This window comes from Amblyomma maculatum, chromosome 3 (assembly GCF_055883805.1).
Source record: "Amblyomma maculatum isolate TAMU_Amacu chromosome 3, ASM5588380v1, whole genome shotgun sequence".
Taxonomy (NCBI): Eukaryota; Metazoa; Arthropoda; class Arachnida; order Ixodida; family Ixodidae; genus Amblyomma; species Amblyomma maculatum.
The window spans coordinates 83188027-83215027 of NC_139346.1; positions in this window are offsets into that span (position 1 = coordinate 83188027).

The following is a 27001-nucleotide window of genomic DNA, read 5'->3' on the forward strand; positions in this document are numbered from 1 at the left end:
TTTTTCAGTAGGGAAGCTAAAGCAATCGCCACTTCCTCCGCAGCCTCTATATTGCGTCCCCGCGAAAACTGGCACTCCTCGGCCGTTTATGACCGAAGCCACTGACGCCCCGATTTGGCCTCCGGCCGCATCAACGTAGGGTACTACCTCACTGTCATCCATGTTTCCGAATCTTAGCTTTAAGGTCCCAGCTCGCTTCTCTCTTCGTTCTTTAATAAATTCCGGATGCATGCTTTTAGGAAGTTGGGAAGTGGAAATACCAAGGCGTCCCTTATCTGCCTCTGTATATCCACTTTCTTTCTCAATCCTTTCTCCGGGTTTATTCCTACTTTCGCAAGTATTACCCTGCCCATATTCGTCGCCCTAAGTCTCTCTATCTGAGGAATTCTAACCGCTTCTGCTGACTCCCTCCACGTATTATGTACATAGGTGGCCTTAGTGCTTTCTTTATGCATTTGCGTATGAGGGCGTCTATCCTGTTTCTCTCCAGCGCTTTGATGTCCAAGTATGGCGTCGCGAGGCTAACTCTGCCAATCACGTACGCTTGTACTAGTTTCATAAGGGTTGACTGCTATGCGTCTAATACGGCCCAGAGTCTGTATCGCGTGATGCTCTAGCTTTTTAGACCTCTCCATTGTAACCATTGGCCTGGGTGATCAATCATAATGTTCTAATCTGTTTCACCTCAATCTTCATGTCCATCGATGTTTTGCATCACAGGTGTTCTGGATTATACACAAAGAGTTCAGAGTTTTGAGGCGATCACGCGAGCCCCCTCTTAACAAAATCCTTAGAAATCTGGATGACGATTCGGTCCAGGCTTTAACAGAATATATGAACAAGTGCTGGAAGGGGGGAAACCTTCCGCCGGCATGGAAACTTGCAAGAGTCACTTTTATACCGAAGCCCGGCAAAAAGCTCAACATCGAAAACCTTCGACCTATTTCCCTTACGTCGTGCCTGGGTAAGCTCATGGAGCACGTGTTTCTCACGCGTTTGCAGAACTACGTAGAAACCCATAGTCTCATCCCGCACACAATGATCGGATTTAGGCTGCATCTGTCCACGCAGGACGTGATGCTTCAACTCTCTAGAGAAATCATAGACTCGGGAAACGGTCACGGCACGCGGGCCATCCTGGGGTTGGATTTGAAGAAAGCGTTTGATAACGTCTCCCACGAGGCTATACTGTCCAACCTCTCGGAACTAAACGTAGGGCGACACACCTACGAATATATAAGATTTTTTGTCCAACAGGACTGCGGAGCTTACCATAGGGGAACTCAAGTCAGGACGCATACCGCTGGGAAACAGGGGCACGCCGCAGGGGTCAGTGTTATCCCCTTTTCTATTCAACGCTGCGCTGATCACGCTCCCTAAAAAGCTTGACGCTATACACGGCATTAGACACACACTATACGCCGATGACGTCACGATTTGGACGAGGCAGGCATCAGACGGGCAAATCGAGGAAGCCCTACAAGAGGCGGCAGACGTCGTAGACGCCCACGTCCGTTGGACAGGACTGGAATGCTCCCCACAGAAGTCGGAGCTGTTGGTGATCCGTAACAACGGAAGGGTTTGCAAAACAAAGCCGAACAAGATTCAGCTAGAAATCTAGGGAAACGAAATACCGGAGGTAGAAACGATACGGGTGCTTGGGATGTTTATACAATCTAACAACAAGGTAATGCTGGAAAGGTTGTCGACCTCGATCCAACAGACCATACGGCTAATTAAGCACGTGGCGACTAGGCGACAAGGTATGGGAGAGCGCGATGCATGTCGGCTCGTTCAGGCTTTTGTCCTCAGTCGGATCGTGTATGCAACCCCTACCTGGACCTCAAAAAGCCGATAGTGAAAAATTGAACTGCCTGATAAGGCAGGCATACAAAGCGGCTCTCGGTCTCTCCAGAAACACGTCCACCGCGAGAATTCTATCACTAGGGGTCCACAACACCTTCGAAGAGCTCATTGAGGCGCAATTAACATCGCAAGAGCAACGGCTCAGGCAAGCTGAGGCGGGGCTGTGTATCCTAAGAAGCTTAAGCATAAGGGGCGAGGACCCTTCAAGCCAGGTGATATTGGCGATAGAGATGCGTGAACGCACTCGGGTAAAACCACTCCCCAAGAACATGCAAGCGGATCGCCACGAACGTCGGAAGAGGGCCAGGCGAAGATGTTAGGCAAAAAGTATCAAGGGGATGATAGTGCCGTGCATGTCGATGCGGCAAAGTACAACATTACAGGAAAGGAGGCTTTCGCTGTGAGCGCGGTGAGCATCTCCCGCAGGGTAGCAGCTACGGTGGTCACGGGCCGAGTAGAAGAGGCAGAAGAGGCCGCAATAGCCCTAGGAATTGTTCAAAACGGAAACAGCACTATTCTCAGTGATTCCAAAACGGCCCTTCGCAACATCGCCAGGGGTCGTATCTCCGCCAATGCATTCAAAATTTTTAGTGCGTTGCCAAAAGATAGGAACGTATAGTGGATCTCGTATGAGTCCCGGCTCACTCAGGCGTCCCGGGGAACGAGGCCGCTCACCAATATGCTCGAGGTTTTGTCAGCCGAGCTGGTTAGGGGATCTCTGACGCGGGTGCCCGACGGAGTGAGACTCTGGATACCCACCAGGCCATTACCACTTACTACAAAGAGCTCAGGACGAGCCTGCCTCCTCCGCACGCTTCGCTCAGCCGAGGTCAGGCTACAACGTGGCGGCGGCTGCAAACGCGGTCGCAGCCAAACCATGGGACTTATGCCAAGATCTTTCCCGATATAGTAAATCCGTACTGCCAACTGTGCGGCGAGCCTGCCACCTTAGACCGTATAATCTGGGACTGCACGGAGGATCCGACTCCGGCCGATCTAGTACCATCTCCCTCACTGGAACACTGTGAAGCTGCGCTCTCCAGCCGGGACCCAGACGTCCAGTCCCGGGCCTCGGCAAGAGCGCAAGAGGTCGCTGACAGACTTGGACTGCCGGCCATCTGGAGCAGCTGAATGCAGCCAAAGGCAAATACCAGTCGCTGACAAATAAAGGTTTTTCTCTCTCTCGTGTGGCCACAGATTGTTCTGCTCCATGAAGGCCGTTAACCTCGCCTGGACGTCATGGAAATTGGTATAAGATTCTCTAGCCGCGGCGCGCGCGCGTTGCCCGGGCTTGGTATAATATTTGCCGCTTTCCACAGCTCTGGAAGCTGCCCTCTGTCCTAAACATCATGAATGTACTCTGTTAGGAATCTAACCAATACGTTATCTACATTTGTGAGCATTTTATTCGTAACCCCGCCAAGGCCCGGGGCGGATTTAGTTTTGAGACGCACAATCTCTGCCCGCACCTCCGCCTCCGTGATGGAATCTGATAGGGCATCATTGGGCCCCCCATCTTAATCCGGTAGGGGGCAAGCGTTGGGTGTCCCCCAATGTACGTCTTTATAATCTTATCCAGGAACTCCGCGTCATCTCCCTCGAACGTGTGCCTCGCTTTGGCTATACTAATTCCCGGTAAGAAAAGGGAGGAAAGTGGGCGTGAAAGTGGGGAGAAAGAGGAACCATAGTACAGGTCTACAGATAAATTCGACCACCTCAGGATCTTTAATGTACGCGTCATGATGAAGATGTCAGATAGGATCATGACATCACGGACGATGACGTCACCGTGTGATGCCATCATAGTCATATTATGTCAATACCCATGACTAGTTATTTAGAAGAATGACTATCACTAGTTAGTCAGTAGTTAGTGACTAGTTAGTCATTAGACCTGTTAGTGAGTAGATATCCATAAATATTACTAGTACTCGTTAAGGTGTTATAGTCATGGCCAGACGGACAAGGTGATGGCCGTGGGAATGAACCATTAAAGGCACAATGATACCGTCATAGTCATATCTGTCAATACCCATGACTTTTTCCGGTACCGTCGATGACACCAGGCACTGCGTATACAGGGTGGCCAGTTTTTCTAGCACGATATCCCCCCGTCCTTCAGCAAATCTTTAGTTATCTGATCCTCTCCAGTTGATTTCCACCTTTTCATAGTTTCTAGTGCTTTCTTGACCTCGTTTTTCGTCACTGGCCGAACGTCTGACTGTTTTTACCTACCGCCAATCTCATTACAGTCCTGACTACTTTGGCTACTGTAGAGATCTGTATAGAACTCCTCGGCTACTTTGACTATCTTGTCCATATTAGTGATGACGTTGCCGCCTTGTCCCTTATCGCATACATCTAGTTTTTGCCTATGCCCAATTTGTTCTTTACCGCTTTAAGGCTTTGCCCATTCTTTACAGCATGCTCAATTTTCTGGATGTTATACTTCCTTATATCGGCCACCTTGCGCTTATGGATTAGCTTTGATATCTCGGCCAATTCGATCTGGTCTCTTGGATTGGAAGCTTTCATACTCTGGCGTTTCTTAATCAAATCTTTCGTCTCCTTAGACAGCTTACCGGTATCCTCTCTACCTATCCTACCGCCTACTTCTACCGCGCACTCAGTAATGATATCTCTGAAATTATTGTTCCTTGCATCTAGGGTAATGTCGCCATCCTCAGTTAGAGCTGAATACCTACTCTGTAGCGAGATCCTGAACTCTTCTGCCCTTCCCCTCACCTGTAATTCGTTGATGGGTTTCTTTCTTACTAATCTGTTGCGTTCCTTCTTCAGATTTAGGCTAATTCGAGACCTCACCATCCTGTGGTCACTGCATCGCACTTTCCCGATTACCTCTACATCTTGCATAATGGCGGGGGTTGAACATATTATGAAGTCAATTTCATTTTTAGTCTCCCTGTTAGGACTTTTCCATGCCCATTTGCGGTTCTTCCGTTTGCTGAAGAAGGTATTCATGATTCTTAAGTTAATGCGCTCTGCAAACTCAACTAGTGACTCCCCCCTGCTATTCCTAAAGCCAATGCCATAGTCACCTACTGCCTGGTCTCCTGCCTGCTTTTTCCCTACCTTGGGATTGAAGTCGCCCATTAGTACAGTATATACTGCGTCTTTCTTTTCGCATTGTCGATTCGTAGAAGCTTTAAACTGCCTGGTCAGCATAAAAACATGTGGGTGCATAGGCCTGTACAACCTTCAGTTTATATAGTTTATTGGGCCTAATTACGATGCCTGCCACACTCTTATTAATACTATAGAATTCATCTATATTAACCGCTATATACTTATTGACAAGGAAACCTACTCCTAGTTCTCGCCTCTCCTGTAAACCTCGATAACACAGTACATGCCCATCTTTCAGTACAGTATACGCTTCATTCGGCCTACTAACCTCACCAAGCCCTATCATATCCCATTTCATACCCTCTAGTTCCTCTAACAGCACTGCTAAACTAGCTTCACTAGCTAGGGTTCTAGCGTTAAACGTTGCCAGGGTCAGTTTCCAATGACGGCCTGTCCAGCGGAGCCAGGTATTCTTAGCACCCCCTTCTGCGTCACAGGTCTGACCGCCGCCGTGGTCAGTTGTTCCGCAGCCGCTGGTGACTGAGGGCCGGGGTTTTATGGAGCTTATTATGGGAGGTTGCGGCCAAGTACTACACCAAGGTGGCCAACTCCTGTTCTGTTGAGGGAGTGCGTCAGGTCGCACCCAAACCTGTTTATGCAATTCTATCGACACGCGGTTTTTTTTTTATCGATTGCGCGCCACCGGGATTTGGACCTCGGTCCTCTTGCATGCGAGGCGGATGTTCTACCACTACGCCATCGCTGGAGGGTTCTGTAGTACATTTCTGTTATAACGACAGAAAATTTTGACGTTACTACAGAAGGTTCTGTTGTCATAGCAAGTTTCCTGTAAAAACCTACGCGTAGTTTCTCTTGATGTAATGTTAGAGGTCTGTGACCCCCTGGAACCTATGTATAGGCTAGGGAGGAGCCGAGTTGACGATTTCTGGCTGGCGTTATTGCTTTACGATCTGCCTTCAGACTTCAGCCATCAAATACACAGTTAATATTAATGTGCTTTCAAAACAATTGGTTTATGTGAGGCTACCCCAGCAAAAATGATGAATCCAGAAAAGGTAGATGCGGAAAAGATGAGTTTGACTGCCTGAGGGGGCGGGGGGTGTGCGCCTTGAAAGGAGTTTGCACAGGGCGCCGAATGAGGTAAGGCGTGCCCTGTGACTGGGTCGCCAAAACTACGCGTCCGCGCTGTTGCTCGACAGAGTTGACCGAATGTTTCCTCTGCGTGAACCAGGTTTAATGGACTGGTCCATCGAAGCAGATCTGACCGTCTCGCACTGAAGTACATCGTCACCTACTCGCGAGAGGTGCAACGGAACTATAGACTAAGATGGGCGCCCCAGTTTTATGGTCGCATACTGCAGTCTAGTTGCCAAGGCGTATACCCAACACGGCGTAGTCTGATTTGGCTCTCCGGTCACCAGGAACTTAATGAAAACAAATAGGCCGATCAGCATGCCCGCACACTCTCTTCCTGGACTACCTCCCTCTACTTGGAAGTCTACTCCCAATCAGATTACCCTTACGCTCAACGACATCACCGATTACTATAAGGAGGGGAACAGGTGAATCTCGGCCTCTTTTAAGGGACTGGATCGCTCTGATGAGCGCCTCTTCATAAGAATTCTCACCAAAATTGTATTATGCCCGACGGGGCTGAAATATTTCAACTCATCCTCTGATGACCCATGCCAATTCTGAGGTAGGTGGTGGACGTACACCTTCCACATGCATGGTCTGTGCCGCTAACCAAACCCATCTATTTCCCCAGCCCCGACCATGCTAGTGGACAGATACAGCGCCTTTCCCTTAGTGTGACCAATTAAAAAAGGACTTCCAAGCCGTCCCTGCTCGGATGTCAAGACATAAAACCGAAAAATCCTTCGTTCAACGAACGTGGGCAGCGTTCTTACCAATGGGTTCCTGCAGTAGCGACTCCACATAGTATTGTGAGGGTGGGGGACGACAGGGACCTAACCCAATCACCTTTCTGTAACCATTTAATGGTTAATAAATGTTTCACCACAACCACCCCTTGCCGGGGATGGAAACGCAGTAGCGACCGCTGTTTTATTTTGAACAACTAACACATGTGAGCCGCACCATAATTGGATAATACAAATAAATAAATTGGATTGCAGGAAATGAAGGCGCAATATCTGTCACACTTATATCCGTGGACGCCTGAACCACGCCGTAGGGGAAGGGACGAAGGTGGGAGTGAGAGCGGAAAGAGCAAGAGGTGCCGTAGTGGATGGCTACGGAGTAATTTCGACTACTATATATTTAAAATGTACTAAAACCAAAATAATAATAATAATAATTGGTTCATAGGAAAGGCAAGGCCCAGTATCTGTCACACTTGCTTCTGTGAACACCTGAACCGCGCCGTAGGGGACGGGAGAAAGGTGGGAGGGAAAGTGGATAACGAGAAAGGGGTGCCGTATTGAAGGGCTCCGGAGCAATTTCGACCACCTGGGGATCTTTAACGTGCATTGACATCGCACAGCACACGGACGCCTCTTCGTTTTGCCTCCATCGAAAAACAGCCGCCGCGGTCGGGTTCGAACCCGGGTACTCCGGCACAGTAGTCGGGCATCTTACCACTGCACCACCCCGGCGGGGCCTAAAACAAAAATGAAATTTGATTTTGAGGAAATGAAAGGCGCCGTAATTGCATAGCTTCACAATAGCGACTTACACGGCACTTTGGTGGGAACGGAGGAAAATGGGAGGGAAAAAAGGCAGAAATGGCTCGTACTACCTTCACTTCTTTCGAATGTGAGTCATCCGAAGGAAAGGCTTCCATGACCCTAAAGAGGCCGCTTTGAATATACAAACTTGGTCACATTTTTCTGTTTGCTACTGCACAGAAGTTGCAAATTAACCGAATGCATGCAGTACTCTATGGCAGAACTAAACCATAGACGTGGTCGTGCTTGAACAGAGCGATCGTCAGTTGTTAGTGCATGCCTTCCGTGATCAAATTTTTGGAAGGCCTTGTCCTGGCTGGTGAGGCCTGATTCATGAGCAAAGAAAGAACCGATAATAAAGCTATATGCACTGACTTTGACTGTCGGGCAGTGATGATCATCTAACGTCTAGTTCTCAGCGGAAAGGTATGTATTGAGCCGAAGTTAAGCGATGTGAGCGTTTTCCCCCTTACCCTAACCCAGAATTGAGCAATTGGGGTGGCGAAGTGGTTACGGCGCTCGACTACTGTTCCCAAGGACGCGGGATCGAATCCCGGCCTCGGCAGCTGCTTTTCGATGGAGGCAAAAAGCAAGGCGCCCGTGTGCTGTGCGATGTCAGTGCACGTTAAAGAACCCCAAGTGGATGAAATTTCCGGAATCTTCCACTACGGCGTCTCTCATAGCCTGAGTCAGACATGGGCATCCTCACGAGGGTGAACCCTCATGAGGGCGTCCTCACCCTCACCTCGTGAGGATCTGACTCGGTGAGGTGAGGGCGAGGGAGGATCGGCGCTGAAAAATTGGTGAGGACGAGGGTGAGGGAGGGCAGAGGCGGTGAGGGGAGGGTGAGGGAGGGAAAGATACAGAGCTTGAGAGGTGAGGGCAAATGTTCCACGAAAGGCGTAGTTTCTGCAGTAAGAAAAAACACGCGGCAACCCGAAAGGCATGAGGGACAACACACTTTCTCCTCCACTGGGCATGTGTTGTATAGAAAACAGATGTAATGGAACGGGGCACAGGCGCTGCAGCTATAGAAGATGCCGGAACGAAAGCCACAAAATTGCCCCGGCGCTCGTGGTGAAGAAAAGTCTAAAAACGACCCTAGGAAGCTCCAGGAAGTCACCGAGAACGATGTCGCCTTTTCCAGCCTCACAGAACACGACAGGACTAGAAAAATACACAGGACCCCCGTTTCTAACTGCTAACGTTTCTTTGCCATTTAGAAAAAAACACGCCCAGAAAAAAAAAAACGCGTCTAAAGTAGAGAGGACGCGCAGAGAAACGTTGAACACAAAAGACCGAGGTGGGGTGATCTTATCTGCTGGGACCCTGCCACATGTTTTTTTTTTTCTCGTCCAGATAGCTTGCATGAGTAGCCGACGCATGCGAAATGTTTCTTGACAGTGTTACTTGACTGTTTGGTTAGCAAGGTTTTACATAAAACTTTCATAAGTTGTGTAAATTACAATTCGCAACAAAACCAACGGAAATAAACAAACAGCATTGAATTTGTGCTGATAATAGCTGCAATAAAATAAACCGCAGTTCAATATCCGTTGCAATCTTTGTCATGTGTTTGCAGGAACAAGAAATATTTTCTTATTTATTTTATCGATTTTCTCCTTGTTGTGAATTATCAAAATTGCCAAATCGTTCATTAATATGTGTGGCTCGTAATTACAGCGCATTGTTTTTTCCGCAATTTCAATAGCATTAAGTTTTACTTTTTCTATTTTCTTAAGACAGTTTTCTTGAAATGGGTGTTAACATAGCATCGATTTGAAAGTAATAACTACAGCGTGTGAGCATTGAGCACAATTTCGCGAAAGAGTTGTTTCATTTCCAGTATCCAAAGTCTATAGAGTGTTCTCATTTCGTGCTAACCTGTTGAAGTCCTGCACCGGAGAAGGTTCTTTAATATTCTTTGATTTTAGCATCTGTTCTGTATTCAGAATAAGTTTAATGCATCGGAATGCCCGACGATCGTAAGGCTGAATGCTGTCATAGACTCACGCATGACGGGGATATGACAATACTGTACCAGGTTTAATTCTTTGCCGAATGCGCTTTCGGGTTGGGTGCGCAAGGGTGCTTGCAGTTCTTAGATGCATGTGTTGCTGTTCGCAAAATCAAACCATGCTTGAGGTATCAGCCTCGCTATAAAAAAAGAAGGTATTTTAAGCCAGCACTTAGTTCATTCAAAGGTTCCTAAGAAGAGAATTGCTAAAAACTACCTGTATGCCGCTCTTGACAAATCCTGCCTACAGGGAATGGCACATATAAGCGTGGATGTCTGGCTGCAAACACTGAACAGTGTAGGATTTGCCTCTGAGGTGGTCACCTTTGTTTTAGAGGACCTTGCCAGGGATGCTAGGGATGTAGATCAGCACCGCTGCGCTGAAGAAGCGCAAGGTACAAGATCCGTTGTCATTCCATATAACTATCAAATTTCCCACCGCTTAAAAAACATGGCTCAGAAAGGTGACGTATTGGTAGTCATCACTGTGCACGAAAAACTGGCTAGCTTGTGCAATATAGTGCAAGGAAAGCACAAGCAGCTAAGGATGCAGTATCAAACACTTAGGCAGGTTCGTGCCGAGGGAGAGTGCCGTCATTTACCATATACCAATCTCCCGTGTCAGAAGCTACACAGAACGAATTGGATGTTGCAGAAACGTCGCACTTCAGAGCTCCACGCAGGATTAGACGCACTGGCGGGGTGGTGGGCAACTGGCCGTCTATGTCGTCAGTGTCGTGGTTCTGTTCCAAAAACGTGCACCTCCATTCTGCGAAACGACAATCTTGAAGAAGTTCGCGTTCGAAACAAGCAGAAAAGTATACGAAGCATACTATACATTAAGATGGAATTCACCACTTGTGTTAGCAATTGAAGCCTCCGTCGCCTTATCCGATAACTTAAGGAGTCGCACGTACGGCAACGTGCCAGTGTTCTTATTTTGTCATTACTTAATTTGCCAAGATCAGCTTCACTCTAGGGGTGGACCACGTTTATGTCGGCTTTCAGCACCTTCTTATCCAAAGCATGATTTACTGTGCTTGGTACGTCACGATATAAAGCTAAAAAGTGATGTAGGCTCAATGCTGCAGAATAGGGAAACCGCTGAACTGGAATTTTTAACTGACGTAAAGCAGGGTTTTAGATTTCAGGAAAGCTACAAAACATCAATTCACATTTGGTTATAGAGGTCCGCACTGAGTGCTTTTGACCTATGCGATGAGAGGGTGACGTCGAATTTCAGCCCTCCAGGACGCTTAGACCTCGAGTAAGACCCACTGCCTCAAAGCCAAAGCTTCGGACTTTATGAGAACGTTTTAATAAGTGTCCCTACATTTTCTTAACAAAAAGATGACCAGCTGAGATACATGCCGCTAAGGCTAAAGTCGCACCAGAGAGCACCTGTCTCGCATACTGTTAAAACGTCTCCCAGGTCGGAAGAAGAGGAAGACTTTAGGGAAGAAGGCTTCGAGGGTTTGCGTGATACCTGCTCTCGAACGCTCAACACTACCTCTCATCTTCAGCGCCCCACATTCACTCTAAGACTGACTCAATATTAATAAACCAGACAGCTGAGATAAAAGTAAGCCCAATTCCGCGTAGTCGTGGTATGTCCTAGGATCTCCATCTGGCAGGTTGAAACTATGGCAGCCCTGATTTTTGTGCACCTGATTGTGCTTAGCCATTTCTGTGGAAGGAAAGAGGCCTCCTCTCTTCCGCGGATTTCCCATGTTGTTGTGCAAGCGGTTGATTGCTTCTCGTGTGAAGCAGTGAACGGGTTCGAGAATGGGTTCGAAGCAGTGTGAAGTGTGAACGAAGCAACGAACGCCACTGCTCGTACTAGGCCGCGGGAAGATGTTCCATTCGGCAGGCTACAGTATTCTACAAGGCTGTAAGCCGGAACGTTGTTAGCTGGGGTGCACCTCAGCCTGCATGCCCGAGAGGTTTGGTTAGCGGCGCTTCGTTTGAAGACCTCTTGGAAGGGCGACAGATAACGCACAAAGCAATCAGTGTGCGCCTAGCTTTGCACCCTGTGGCAATGCGCCGACGACAGGCGCTTGACTCCCCCCCCCCCCCCCCCCCCTGCCATAGCGAGGGCAGCTGTCATTAGGAAAGCTGTTAAAAAAAGAAAAAGAAAATATCAGAGCTGTGGGCAGACCATGCACGCTGGTCCACGGCTGGGCTCAAAAGGCGGCTGTGGCTGGTCTTATCAGATCTCCCCGAGGCACCGGGTGGAGACATGGATGGACGTGGCAGCATTTCTCTCGGAAGGATACACATGCGTCCACCACCGCGCGGTCCTTTCCCGCTCTCTGTCCAAAGAAAGGGTCTTCCTTCAGCTGAGTCCCCCCCCCCCCCCCCCCCACCAAAAAAAAGGAAAAAAAAAAAGAAAAGAAACAGCGAACTGCAGGAATGGCTGGGGAAGCCCTTCAGTTTGTGTTGCTGTGTCCTTTCGATCGGATCACTCAAGTTATTGACGCTTGTTGAAACAACACTTTGGTGCGCTGTCGCAAATTCTATATGCTCAAGGACGTCTGTGTAGTATGTGCGCCAATAAGTTTCCATTGTGGCAGTGTCCTCGGATATTATTGGGAAATGCGCGGTCCAAGTGAAAGGTGTGTAGGACGTCATGCAGGTTCCGGGTGAGTTTCATTTTTTTTTTGCCGCTCTTGCCTTCACAGTGCAGATAATCCGTTTCCCGGCCTTTGCATATGCGGGTTTGTCCGGAATGAAGCAGATCAGCTATAGAGATGTGAACTTAGGCGAATTAATGCAGAGTGCTGATTTCAGCTAGTTGGCGCATATGTGTTGCTCTTCTGTTCCCGTTCTATAAGCACTGCTTTTTTCATAAGTGATCCTCGTTTTAAGCACACTATTCAGGAAGTATAAACTTTATGCATGAAATTCTGGCCTGTTCACTTTGCACATCGTACTGTTCTAGTTAGGCGCTGTCTGGTCCTATTCTCGCATAGCTTTAATAGAAATTGAAAAAAAAAAATGATTTTACGCAATACTGAGGCGGCGTTCGTGAAAACCAGAAGCGCAACAGAGTTACGTGTTTCACTTTGCGTTTTCAGTTTGTTCTTGGACGAAAGCGGGATGCGATACGGCGCCGTGTCCTAAAAACCGCATTTTTATGCGGCGTTTCCCAAATGACACTACATGTACATGTCTGGAATTATCGCGCATGGCCCCGGGCTCGCATGCTATGTCCCCCCATCCCAACCCCCTCTGCGAAGCGATCGAGGGTCATGACCCCCTGACTCCCTCGAAATTTACGCTTCTGTGTGATAGCGTTTTTCTGTTACTTGAATTAGATTACATTGCTCTGTTGTCTAATATGCCGTATATGCCTCATGCCTTCCGTCTGCGGCTGGTTAGAAGTTAGAACCTCCTCCTTCCTCATGCGCTGTGTAAATGTATTTGATCACTCTATCTCCTTCAAACACATGGCGTGTGAACCGATGGGCAGGTTTGCCCGGTAAACTATGGCAGTGGTTATTTTCCTTCCTCCTCGAAGTTTCGCCTTTGATTGGCATGCTTAGGGCACTGCAAGAATTGTTCTTTGCACTTTTCACAGCCTCTGGTTTCCATGTGCAGTGCATATCTTAATCTCAGCAACTGTCGGAACAAGTACCAGATGGCTCTTGCCAGTGATACGCTACAGCATGAACGCAGCCCCGTCATTTATTTAAGTGCATTGTTAGCTTCGAAAAATTCGGATTGCTAAATGATCAACGCGGCTTGACACTGCCGAAAACAGACGCAGATAAGAATAGTTCGCGCCTACTTTGACTCGCTGTAACGTTGTCATAGATCGAAAATAATGAAAAATAACTAAAATATTCAAACTGCTGAGCGTGAGGTTGAGGGAGGGCAAATGAAGTGAGGGTGAGTGAGGACCAGCAATATTTTTTAAGTGAGGGTGAGGGCGAGGGAGGGCGAATAATTTTTTTTAAGTGAGGGTGAGGGTGAGGGAGGGCTGCCGATTGTAAATTGAGGGCGAGGGAGGAAAGACCAAAATGAGGGCATTTGCCCACCTCTGGCCTGAGTTGCTTTGGGACGTTAAACCCCACAAATCAAACCCAAACCAGAAACCTGTCGCCAAAATACACGCAGGTGACTTTGATAATCAAAATTATGACACAATAGTTCATTTTTCAGCACAATTCACAACTGCGTGTAGACAAGTTGGAAGAAGATAGGCATTCGAACCGACGACTTATGTGCTACCAACTGAATGCCGTTGTTTGGAAGTGTATGCACCGAGAAGTGAGAAATAACGCGCCTTCATTCCTCCCAAAATCCGACCAACTAAATAACTGACTGACTTCGCACAGCACATTAAGGTGGGTGGCATACAGACGGCCATCCGAGGTTGGGAACCTAAGGGCCTTCGGCATTTTCGACGGAGACTCTCTGCCAGCAGTATTTCTGTGCCTGTCGTTCATTCCGTCATTGCAGTCGCCGCCGCTTCGGCGGCGTGCGAGGGCTGCTGCGATGCGTACCTTTAGTAATGAAAAGCTACACTACGCGGGGAAGAGCCGAGTATCGTGTGTCTTGGAGGCGAGTTATGCACATGCGCGAAAACGAAGGGACGTCACGCAAAGCGCGGGTGCGTCACTTCCTCGCCACAGCCGGTCGCCGCTGCCGCCGGCGCGCGCGTTCCTCTCCTACGCGTGACCTTCAGCCGAAGCCGTGTTTTCCTCTCTTATTTCATCCCTTATCTCTTTCAATGCTCCTCTTCCTCACGGGCAGTAGCGGTGCTCAGCTAGAGCTAGTTGGCAGCCCCGCACATTTATTAATGCGAAAGCATTACTTTGCTATATCCACAGATTTCTGTCCGCATGCCGCGTCCGCAAAACCGTGTCCGCAGCAGTTCTAAATGAGAAGTGGTAGAGGTTAATGAGTGGTGTCAATCAATAGAGGGTGACACAATGCTGTGTTCGAAATAATAATTAGGCCACAAGTTAACTATGTAAATAATTACAGGCAAGAAATGTAAAAGTTGTCCGCAGCAGTTGTAATTGAGAAGTTGTAGAGGTTAATGAGTGGTGTAAATCGATAGAGAGTGACGTAATGTTGTGTCCAATAAAATAGTTAGGCCAATAAGTTAATTAGGTAAAGGAGAAAATTGACTAATTAGCCAATGACCTGGCGCTACATTTGAATGTCAAATGCTAAAATAGTATAATCAGTCAATTAGGGTGACGTCAAGGATGATACGTCACGCAACCGAAAGTAGAGTCGAAAAAGGGCATAGGAAGGGATTGGCGCGCAAGTTTCAAGTTCCAAACTAAAATGAATAAACAAGAAGTAAATAATGTGACGTCACGCAACCGAAAGTAGAAAATGCAGAGTTCAAAGCGAAAATAGGGTAACAAGAGGCAGAACTAAAAAGGCAAGGCACCGAAATTGCGGAGTTGAGGAAACTTATAGCAGAAACCGGTATTGCCTCCCACGCAAGCGGTAGCGCAAAAGCCGCCGGAGGCAAAACCAGTGACAGAAGATGCAGAGGAAAAAATGGACACGGGGGTGGCTAGACCCCCTTAAATAAAACGAAAAGTAGGCGAGACCGACCCCCTTGTGACGCTTGAGAGGAAACTAACGAGTAAATTTGGAAGCAAATTTGATAAGCTAGAAACGCAGATGCAGGAAGTAAATGTAAGGTTAAACGCTCTAGGAGACATTAAGGGTTCAATGGACAAGATTCTAGCAGCATTAAGTGGCCTCACCGAGAGGATGGCGAAAATGGACCGCGTAGTTTTTCACAATGATGGAATCAAAAGAAAGAGAACGCCACCATTTGGCCGCGGGTACCGACGTAAGCGAGCGCTATTAAAGCAGCACTTGGAACATGTAGATGACAAACCCTGCAGATGACATAGCCCTGCCGGAAACCGGAGGAAATCTGGTCAAACTGGCCGGATGCCAAAGCTTCTGTAGCGATAAAGTGAAAAATGGAGAGTGGCCACGCTGGTCATAAGGAATATATCAACACTAGAGCACGACGTGAGCACGGGATACATAGAAGCGGTTATGATAAAAATGATCACGGGACGCAAGAGAACAAAAAGCATATTTCTGTTTAATATCTACAGCAACCCTAGGCAGAGGAAAATGAAATACGGAACGATATTTAGAAAAGCCATCAAACTGGCTAGGCTAAGCTCGTTGGTGATCGTGGGGAACTTTAATGTGGCACACCAGGAATGGGGGTACGCAAGGCAAGATCCGAAGGGTAGACTTCTCCTTGAGGAGTCCCAAAACCTCGGAATAATCTTGCATAGCGACCCGTGTGCGCCTACTAGAGTAGGTGGCAGTGTAAGCAGATACACCACGCCGGAACTCTCCTTCAGTAAAAGTAGTGGCGGAATAGAATGGGTAAATACCATGGAAAATCTGGGCAGTGACCACTTCATTGTAGCCACGAAGCTGGGAGAAGGAGTCAAGCTGAGGAAACTCAAACAGGCGGGTGTTGTGGAGTGGGGCAAATTCCGGGCGATTCGCAGAAGCCACAAAGTTAAGAAATTGAAGACATAGGAGACTGGGCAAAACAGCTGAGGGAAGATGCCAGGGACGCGGAAGCGGTAGCCGAAGGGAAGATGCACCAGAGATAATGGACAGCAAATAATGAGCATGTAGAAGGAAAAGAAAAGGCTCGAGAAGAGACTGAAATCTCAAAAATGGAACAGAAACTTAAGGCGCTCGTTAGCCAGACACATGAAAGAAATGGAAAGGTATGCGTTCAAACTGAACGAGAAAAATTGGTACGGCAGCTGCGACGAGATGGAATGGAGGATGAGCCTAGCAAAGACTTGAAATATACTGAGGCATCTCCTCGACCCGAGCAAATCCAAACAGGTAGCGAGCGTCAACCAGGTGAAAGCGAGACACGCATTCCAGGGGACGTACAAACAGCTGATGGACAAGCTCAGGGACATTTACATAGGGGACGCGACGGCAATGCGACAGGCAGGATATGGAGGAGCGGAAAATGAAGAGATGAACGCGGAAATTACGATAGTGGAGATCAGAGCAGCTATTGCTGGGCTAAGAACTCGCTCGGCCCCTGGCCCGGATAAAATATCTAATGTCATGCTCAGGAACCTAAACGACGACTCGATAGAGGCGATTGCTCGATACGTGAAAAGGTATGGAAGGAAGGCAAATTGCCAGAGGAATGGAAACAGGCAGAGGTGGTTCTCATCCCCAAGCCGGGAAAGGAACCAAAATTGGAAAACCTGAGACCCATCTCGCCGACGTCGCGAGTGGGGAAACTCATCGAGCACGTAGTGCAGACGAGGTTAACGATATACATGGAAGATGGAAATATGTGGCCGCACGAGATATTTAGACCTAAGCTCAGCACGCAGGATATAATGCTCAGACTAAAACATGACATTGTAGACAAGCAAGGATTAGATGCCAAGGTGATCCTAGGTCTTGACCTCACGAAGGCCTTCGACAACGTCCGACACGAGGCGGTGCTCAGAGGTCTGGAGGAAGTAAACGTGGGCAAGAGAACATACGAGTATATCAAGGACTTCTTCAGAGATAGGAAGGCGATGATCAAGTTCCAGGACGCAGAGTCCCCCAGCATAAGGCTGGGCAGCAAAGGTACCCCGCAAGGAGCCATACTGTCCCCTTTCCTATTTAACATAGCAATAAGAGGTCTCCCGGCCGTGCTAAACAAGATCCCTGATATAAAATTCAGCATGTACGCCGACGACATAAGCATTTGGATGAATAGCGGAAGCGACGCGGAAATTGAGTGTAGTTTGCAAAGGGAAGCAGACGTAGTGGTGAAGTATGCGACCGAAAGAGGACTGGGGTGTTCTCCGCAAAAGTCAGAGCTTTTTGTATATAATAGCGATGGCAGGAACAAGGGAGAAGTAGAAATTAAAGTGGTGGTGGAAGGCCTGCAAGTGCCCAGGGTCGAGTAAATGAGGATCCTAGGCATGTTTATCAACAAGAAGGGCAACAACACCAACACCATAAAGAAATTAGCCATACATGCAGACCAAGTAGTAGGCATATTCAGGAGGGTGGCAATAAAGGGGACAGGACTAAAAGAAATGAATCTCCTGAAAATGTGTAATAAGTCGGATCTGCTACGCGACGCCGTACCTAAACATGAACAAGGCAGAAATAGAGAAGATAGAATATTGAGGAAATGCGTCAAGCAAGCTCTGGGACTCCATATATCCACGTCGACGGTGCGGCTTGAGAAAATGGGAGTTCACAACAGATGGGTTGAGCTGGCAGAGGGGGTGAGAATATCCCAATTGGAACGGCTCGGCTAGTCTGAAACAGGCAGAACAATACTCGAATTGGTAGGAATCCGGCCAGAAAGTAGCACGCACAAGAAGGTAAACATACCGCCAGGAATCAGGGCCAAGATACGCGTCCCACCTATGCCGCCAAACATGCACCCCGAGTACAACAAAGAAAGGTGAGAACATAGGGCTAAGGCAGCTGCGAGAGAAAGATGAGGAGGCGACCGGCAGACCAGGTGGCTTATGTAGACGCGGCGTGCGGACAGCACGGGCGGCTGTATCCGCGGCTGTTGACGGGGCAGGAGCATTAATGGTAGCGGCTTCGAGCCGCACGAGAGATGCTAGCGCGGCGGAAGAGCTAGCGATAACGTTCGCTTGCGTCGATACCGAGGCCAGGACACTTTTATGTGACAGAAAAAAATGCAGTGAGGAACTTTGGGAAAGGAAGAATCTCTGAAGAGGCCAAACGCGTCCTCGAGGCGAGGCCGATAGAACGTAATATAGAAATAATATGGATTCCAGCGCACGAGTCTATTGCAGGAAATGAGGCTGCACATGAGCTTGTCCGAGCTCTCTATCACCGGGCGGCTGTAGAGTAGCCCTCTCGCATAGACATGAAAGATAGCTTGATTACATACAACGAGATCACAGAACATTATAAGCTAAGCAGGAGGGTCTATCCGCCGCCCGACTGTTTCCTCGGAAACGAGGAGGCAATTGCGTGGAGAAGATTGCAAGGGGGAAGTCATATAAGCCCCTTCTGGGAATACGTGACAATTCCTAAAGAGGAGAAAAACCAGTATTGCATAACATGCGGGGAGAGGGGCACTCGTGACCACATAATTTGGGAATGTGCTGGCAGCCCGGGCGCCGAGCAAAATATAGATAGAGAAGCCCGGGAGACCTTGCTGCCGAGCGAGAACCGCGCTCAACAGCAGCAAGCGATCCGCCTGCCAGTCGAGGCCGTGAAGCAACAATGTGTCCTCACCAGACTTTAGTTTGCGAGCCTCCTGAGTAGAGCTCCCTTAGGCCTGTGTGCCGGGGGGGGGGGGGGGGGGGGGTCCAAAACAGAATCTCATTTCGGTGGAAATAAAGCGTTTTCATGATGATGATGAGCCGAAAAAGGGCACAGGAAGGAATTGGCGCGCAATTTGAAAGTACCAAACACTAAACAAGAAGTGAATTAATGTTGTTGTTGTTGAAAACCTTTATTTCCACCGAGAAGAAGCTCCGTTTCGGACTCCCCGGTACGCAGGCTTGATGGAGCCTTACTCAGGAGCCTCGCGAACTAAGGTCTGGTGAATATGCATTGTTGCTTCATGGCCTCAGCCGCCAGGCGGATGGCTTGCTGCTGCTGAGCGGGGACCTCGCTTCGCAGCAGGAGAGAGAGATATATATATTTTAATGGCAACAGGAGATGTCTGCCTGGTGGTAAGCCTAGCATGCTACTCCGCACGCAGTACAAAAGAAAAAGTTAACCACCCACTGGATTGATTATACCCAGGTTGGTTATTTCGCATGTTGAGAGGGCCAGAAAGGAAGGGGCCCCTACGCGGCGCTGTCATCACGGATGCATCGGAGGGGACGTAGATTTGGATCGCTTGCGTTTCGTATGTCTCTGGAAGTAAAGGGACTAGACTTAGTCGGTGACGTGGTCCTGAACAAGAGCTCTTCATACGACTGGGTGATAAGGTTCTTACCTCATGGTGCTTTCATCGTGTCAGCAGGAACTCATGGGCGGGCGGAATCGCAGCGGGGTCTCCCAGGCGTCTCTATCTGTATTTTCTTTAGCTCCTGGGCTGTTGTTACATTCCCAAATAATATGATCTAGAGTGCCCCATCTCCCACATGTTATGCAATGTAGATCCTTTTCATCTTTTGAAATTGTTGCATATACCCAAAAGGGACTAATATGATTGCCCCCTTGTAGCCTCCTCCATGCAATTGCCTCCCCGTTTCCGAGGGAACAGTCTGGCGACGGATAGACCCTTCTGCTTATTTTATAGTGCTCTGTAACCTCTTTATACGAGATTAGGCTATCTTTTATATCCATGCAAAAGGGCTGCTCGGCAGCCGCCCGGTGATAGAGAGCTCGGGCAAACTCGTGAGCAGCCTCATTCCTGCGATGGATTCATGTGCTGGTATCCATATAGTTTCCACGTTGCGCTCAAGCGGCCTCGATTCGAGGACTCGTTTAGCTTCTTCTGATATTCTTCCCTTCCCAAAATTTCTGACCGCATTTTTGCTATCGCATAGTATTAATTTAGCCTTGGTACCGACACAAGCGAGCGCTACTGCCAATTCCTCCGCCGCGTTGGCGTCTCTCGTGCGGCTTGAAGCCGATACTACAGATGCGCCTGTTCCGTCGACTACTGCGGATACGGCTGCTCCTTGCCGTCCACATGCAGCATCTACGTAGGCCACTTGTTCTGCTGGTTGTTCTCCCATTCTTTTCTCGTAGGCTCTGGCTCTATGCCCGCGCCTCTCTCTGTTATATTCGGGGTGCATATTTTTTGGCATAGGCGGGACGCGTATCCTGGCTCTTATCTCTTCCGGGATATCCACTGTCTTATGAGCAGTGTATCCCGGTGGAATGTCTATCCATTCTAGTATTTTTCTTCCTGTTTCAGATTGGCTAAGTCGCTCCAGCTGAGCTATTCTAACTCCCTTAGCTAGCTCGGCCCATCTGTTGTGGATACCCGTTTTCTCAAGACGTTCCGTTGATGTGGATATGGGAAGTCCCAGAGCCCTCTTGGCACATTTCCTCGGTATCCTGTCTAGTTTATCTATGTTCTCTTTGTTGATATTTAAGTACGACGTTGCATAGCAGACTCTGCTCGTTATGTACGCCTGTGATAGTCTTAGGAGGCTTCTCTCTTTTAGGCCTCTCCCTTTTACTGTTATCCTTCTGAATATGCCTTGCACTTGATCCGAGAGGGTGGCGGTTTGGTGCCCTGCTTTCATCGGTTCAAGCCAGAGTAAGTAGCTAAGGACTGTAATAAAAAAAATTAAAAAGCAGTGGATAATCTGCATTGGAGTAATGCGAGAGCACGGATGCTGCTGTTGGTTGCTTCTGGTTGCTTCTAGTTGCTTAATTTACTTCTTGTTTACCCATTTTAGTCTGGTACTCTCATATTGCGCGCCAATCCCTTCCTGTGCCCTTTTCGGCTCTACTTCCGGTTGCGTGACGTCAGATCCTTTATGTCACATTAATTGGAAGTATGGAAGTTGCCAAGATATGGAAGCTGCCAAGGTATGCAAATGATTAAGACAAGGATCACCGCTGCTGTTCATGCTTTATAGGATAAATATGGAACGGAAGACACAAGAAAGTAACCTAGGTTTTAACCTGTCATTTAGATTAAAAGGAACGGCGGTAGAGCAGCGCCCCCCAGGTTAATGCATGCAGACGATATTGTGCTGCTAGCTGAGAGTCTGGAAGAATTGCAAACTCTAGTTAAGTATTGCGGAGACGAAGGGGACGCTCTAGGCTTCAGTTTTAGCGCAGTTAAGTCGGGTCTGATGATTTTCAACGGCTTAACTGATCAGGGTCTTAAAATACAAGGCCATGAAATACCCAGAGTGGCAGAATATAAATATTTTGGGGTATAGGTAAACGAAGGATTGGCATACATTGAAAAGCATGAGCAATCACTTAAAGCAAAAGGCCGAAGAAATGCCGGGATAATGAAGCATAGGGCATTGTGGGAATACAACAGGCATGGGGTTTTGAGGGGTATTTGGAAAGGAATTATGGTGCCCGGGCTTACTTTCGGAAATGCAATTTTGTGCCTAAAATCAGAGGTACAGTCGACATTAGAAATAAATCAGAGAGCCGTCGGACGATTCGCACCAGGTGCCCACGGCAAAACCACAAATGAAGCGGTACAGGAAGATATGGGCTGTACATCTTTTGAAGTACGGGAACCTCCGAGTAAAATATTATATGAGAAACGCCTGAGGAAATTGGACAGTAACAGGTGGGCAGCTAAAGTATATAAATACCTATACCTAAAAAAGCGTTGACTCACAATGAAGGAAAAGAACTAGGAAACTAACCAGTAAGTATGTTGGTCACAAGGACTAGATCCACAGTAGTTTACATCCTGAAGCTAGATCAGGATGTAAACTACTGGAACACTTAATTTTAAAACATATAACAACATTCCTGGAAGATCAACGCATTATATCACCATTTCAGCACGGCTTCCGTAAAAACCTATCCACCGTCACTCAACTAGTAGAACTAATACATGATGCTTCTCTTAGCATCGACCACCAAAAGCAAATAGACCTGATTTTACTAGATTTCTCTAAAGCATTCGATCGTGTATCGCATAACAAATTAATTCTAAAGTTAGAATCCACACTAGGCAAAGGAACAATCATTAACAGGATCAAAAGCTATTTATCTGACCGGTTACAATTTGTAGAGCTTAACAGTGAAAAGTCCACAATAACTGAAGTCACGTCAGGTGTACCCCAGGGCAGCGTTCTAGCTCCTATTTTATTTCTAATCTTCATAAATGATTTACCTGCTAGCGTTCGTGTTAATATGAGGCTTTTTGCTGATGATTGTATATTATACCATGAAATAAATTCGCCAATTGATCATGTAGCACTTAATGATGCACTAAAATCAGTACGTGAATGGTGCGCTAAATGGCAGATGAGCATTAATACTGAAAAATCAGCCGTGTTACTAATTACCAGGAAACATAGTGTGTCCGAATTTTCATACACACTAAACAATATTCCGCTTCCCACAGTTACACAGCATAAATACCTAGGCCTAATTATATCAAATAATCTTAAATGGGACACTCACGTGAACTTCATTACATCATCAGCACTAAAACGACTTTTTTTTCTTAAGAGGCGCCTCCGAGACGCCCCATCAGACATTAAATTACTTTCGTATAATACTTTTGTCAGACCCGTACTTGAATACGCAAATGTAGCCTGGTTTCCGTTTACAGATAAACTAATAAAAAAACTAGAGGGCGTCCAGAGGAAAGCTGCTAGATTCATCTATAACAAGTACAGACAAACGGACTCACCCACAAAACTAATAAACAAAGCTGGAATACTCACGTTACAAAACCGCGCCAGGCTTGCACGGCAGAAACTGCTTTACCAACTCATTCATAAAATGATAAACATAGATACTTCGAGGTATATTGCAAAACCAGACACAAGAGCAACACGACATAGACATTCACAAACCATGGAAGAATATCGCTTTAACACAGACTGTTTTAAACATACATTTTTCCCGACAGCAATTAGAGAATGGAACAACCTACCATCATGTATAACACATTCATCTTTAGAAACTTTTTTGCAGTCTTATGAAGCCCACCTACTCGTTTTACAATGTCAGTTATAATCATAGTTCAAACTCATTCAGTGCTCTATGTTAATGTCAAGTGTGCTTCGCTGTGGTGTGTTTTCAGGCATTTTTTTAGTTACTCTCATGTTATTTGTAATCCGTTACTATCAAATACTTGCTATTAGCTGTACTACTGTTTCAAACCGTTGTAACGCTGTATATTTTTGTACTTTTGTTGTGTATTTCCAAATTTGTGTGCCCTTCCTGCAATAATCCCGATTGGGATTGGCAGTATTTCCAAATAAAAAAAAATAAAAACACGCAGCTACAAAAAGAAATTTAACAATGGAGATGACGCATGTGCTGTATGTGGAAACTCAAGTGAAACAATTGACCATATTATACTCGAATGCAATGGTATCCATCCGGAAGTTGATGCAGGCGCAATCACCGTTCCTGAAGCTCTGGGGTTTAGAGATAACAGTGGCCGGGTGAATAAACCGGCGGTGGAAACTAGCAAAAAACGGCTGGAAGATTGGTGGCTTAAAAGCAGAGAAGTGACATAATGTTAGTAATTTAGAAAGAAAAATTCAATAAGTAGAATGATGGTATAGTTAACCAATCTAAAATAGAAGAAATGAGCATGATAGCAACTGCTACCACCCCGTTTCAAAAAGGACGCTCCTATATTCCATTCATCCGCCGTTCGTCCGTCCGTCCGTCCGTCCGTCCATCAATTCTCTATAACGAATCAATTAATCCGGTGCTATTACACTCGACATAAGCTTCGCAACTCTGTAATAGAGTTTCTTCAGCTTGATTGACTCAGATTTGACATTGAAGTTGAGCTTCGATTTTTGCACTGAGTAGATCTAAAAACGCCCGAGTACTCGCATATCATCGAGATCTTTAAAATTACAGCTCGATTGAATCATTCGGAGACGTCCAGTATGGCTCACTTGATAGCCCACATCATTGCATCAAAACTTAAAATTCATTGGAACACTTGAAACACACTAGCAACGCCGGCAAACAGCGCTCCAAAGCGCTTGGCAGATCGCTTCTTTTCCCCCTGAAGATGGCCGCCGCAGGCCCCATTGGGGAAGATGGCCCCAGCCCGTGCTATGGCCACTCCAGCAGTTTTAAGGCGAAAGCCTTAAGTGCTTCATCGTTGTCCTATAGAGACGGTTGTCAGCTGAGGTGTCACGCGTTCGAGAGCGACAGTTAAAATAAATTAATAAATCTTGTCTCCACATGGAATCGAACCTCCCTCCCTTGGATCCTCATTCCAGCGCTTTATGAACAGCGCCACGGCCCTTTTTTTATTTCAGGTCAACAAAGTACATACAGGCATATAAATCACTAGCCTACCTTTGACTTAAGCGATGTAACAAACCTTTTTATTTTGATCAATGCGTCAATCGCATCCATCCACTGATGCTGCTTTTGCTGACTGCGGAGAAAGTCTCTTAGAAATGTGACACTTTCAATGAAGTTGTCCCTGACCGATCGTACATTTTCTTCCACGTGCCTAAATGCCGTCCGCGTTTTCCGAATGCTGTGGAGGCCCAGCACCATGCATAATCATGTAGGATGGAACCTCGTCACTTTGTACGGGTAATAACCGGATACCGTAAGGATTAATGGGAAGTTCTTTTTTTTTTAAGTTCTTTGTAATATATTCTAGTAAAAAACGGGATACCAGCACACTGTAAAAACGTGATCGATGGTCTCTGTTTTTTTACAGATTGTGCAGTTGAGGGTCGACGGTACACATTTATCATTAAGCCACGTTTTTACTGGAAGGGTACCAGAGTGAAGCTTGAAGAAAAATGATTTGACGGTATTCTCCTGACTCTCTTTAGGAACCCTTGTCTTCGAACTTAGTGGCCGTGTAATGCGCCACGCACCGAATCGTGAAACGCTCTTCATAATCCGATTCCTGATGAATAACTCTATTAACACCCGTCAAGGAAAAGATTCCTCCCCATTCAGCAGACTGGAATACCTTGGGACTCAGCTGTGTCCGGGGCCAGATGGATGATTTTTGTTTGGACTTCTTTGTTCTGGATGACCATTAAAGCCTCCCAGGACTCCAAATTCCTGTCTGATTCATTGTATCTAGGACATGTCCACACCATGTGTATCATACCTGCAATTTCGTTACGGTGTTTGCACCGCGGGTTCTGTGTCACCAGACGCCATCTGCTTAGTGCAAGCGGGTTGGAAAAAACCCTCGCCTGCAACTTTTTCTATATAACCTCTTCTTTCCTGCTTAGAATTTTGTCTGCTCGAGGCAATATCTGTCTTTCTAATTTGTAATGATTTAGAATATCATGGTATGTTCTCAACTCATCGCTCTGAAGGAGCTCTCTGCTAGACGAGACCGCACTGGTATCATCATCATCATCATCATCATCATCATCATCAGCCTGATTATACCCACTGCAGGGCGAAGGCTCCTCCCATATTTCTCCACTTAACCCGGTTCTGTGCTAGCTGCATCCACTTAACCCCTGCGAACTTCTTAATCTCATCCGCCCACCTAACTTTCTGCCGCCCCCTGGTATACGCTTTCCTTCCCTTGGAATCCAGTTTGTTACCCTAAGCGACCATCGGTTATCCTCTCTTCGCACTACATGTCCTGCCCATGTCCATTTCTTCTTAATTTCTATTAGAATGTCGGTAACTTGAGTTATTTCTCTGACCCACTCTGTACGCTTTCTATCTCTTAATGTTACCCCTACCATTTTTCGTTCCATAGCCCTCTGGGTTGTCCTCAACTTAAGTAGACCTCTCTTGGTCAGCCTCCACGTTTCAGCCCCATAGGTGAGTACAGGCAAGATGCAACTGTTGTATACTTTCCTATTGAGCGATACCGGTAAGCTGCTATTCATAATCTGCGAGTGCTTGCCAAATGCGCTCCATCCCAATCGTACTCTTTTTGTTATTTCCTTTTCGTGGTCCGGATCTGCGGTTACTACCTGTCCTAAGTAGACATATTCGCCTACTACTTCCAGTATTTCTCTACCTAATGTAAACTGTTGTTCCTTCCCGAGGCTGTTGAACATTACCTTAGTCTTCTGCATATTGATTTTCAAGCCTACCTTTCTACTTTTCCTGTCTAGGTCATCAATCATTATTTGCAGTTCATCCCCCTAGTTGCTTAGCAAGGCAATGTCATCAGCAAATCGCAGATTACTGAGGTATTCTCCATCTACCCTTATCCCTAACTGCTCCCATTCCAAGTCTCTGAATACTTCCTCTAAACAAGCTGCGAATAGTACTGGGGAGATTGTGTCTCCTTGCCTAACACCTTTCTTTATGGGAATTTTGTTACTTTCTTTATGCAGAACTATGGTTGCTGTGCAGCCACCGCACTGGTATACCGGTGTGTAAGTCATCGGGCCAATTCATGCGCTGTCTCATTTCCTCGCAGGCCCTCGTAGGCCGGAGTCCAGACAAGGTTAATCAGCTCTCCCTGTGGCCGTCCGGCAGCGAGAATTTTAACCGCTTCGGCAACTGGCGTTGTAGTTTCGGACAGCCGATTGGCAATCGGCTACAATCGCCCTAGCATTGTGTTTTATCAGGGCCAGCGCAATGGTCCCCTCCTCAGCCGCTGTTGCGTCCCTCTGTCGAAAGCTGCAGCACGAGACCCGGTCCCCATTCTCCCTGGTTGCTAGGGCTACGAAACTCGTTCTGCGTTCGT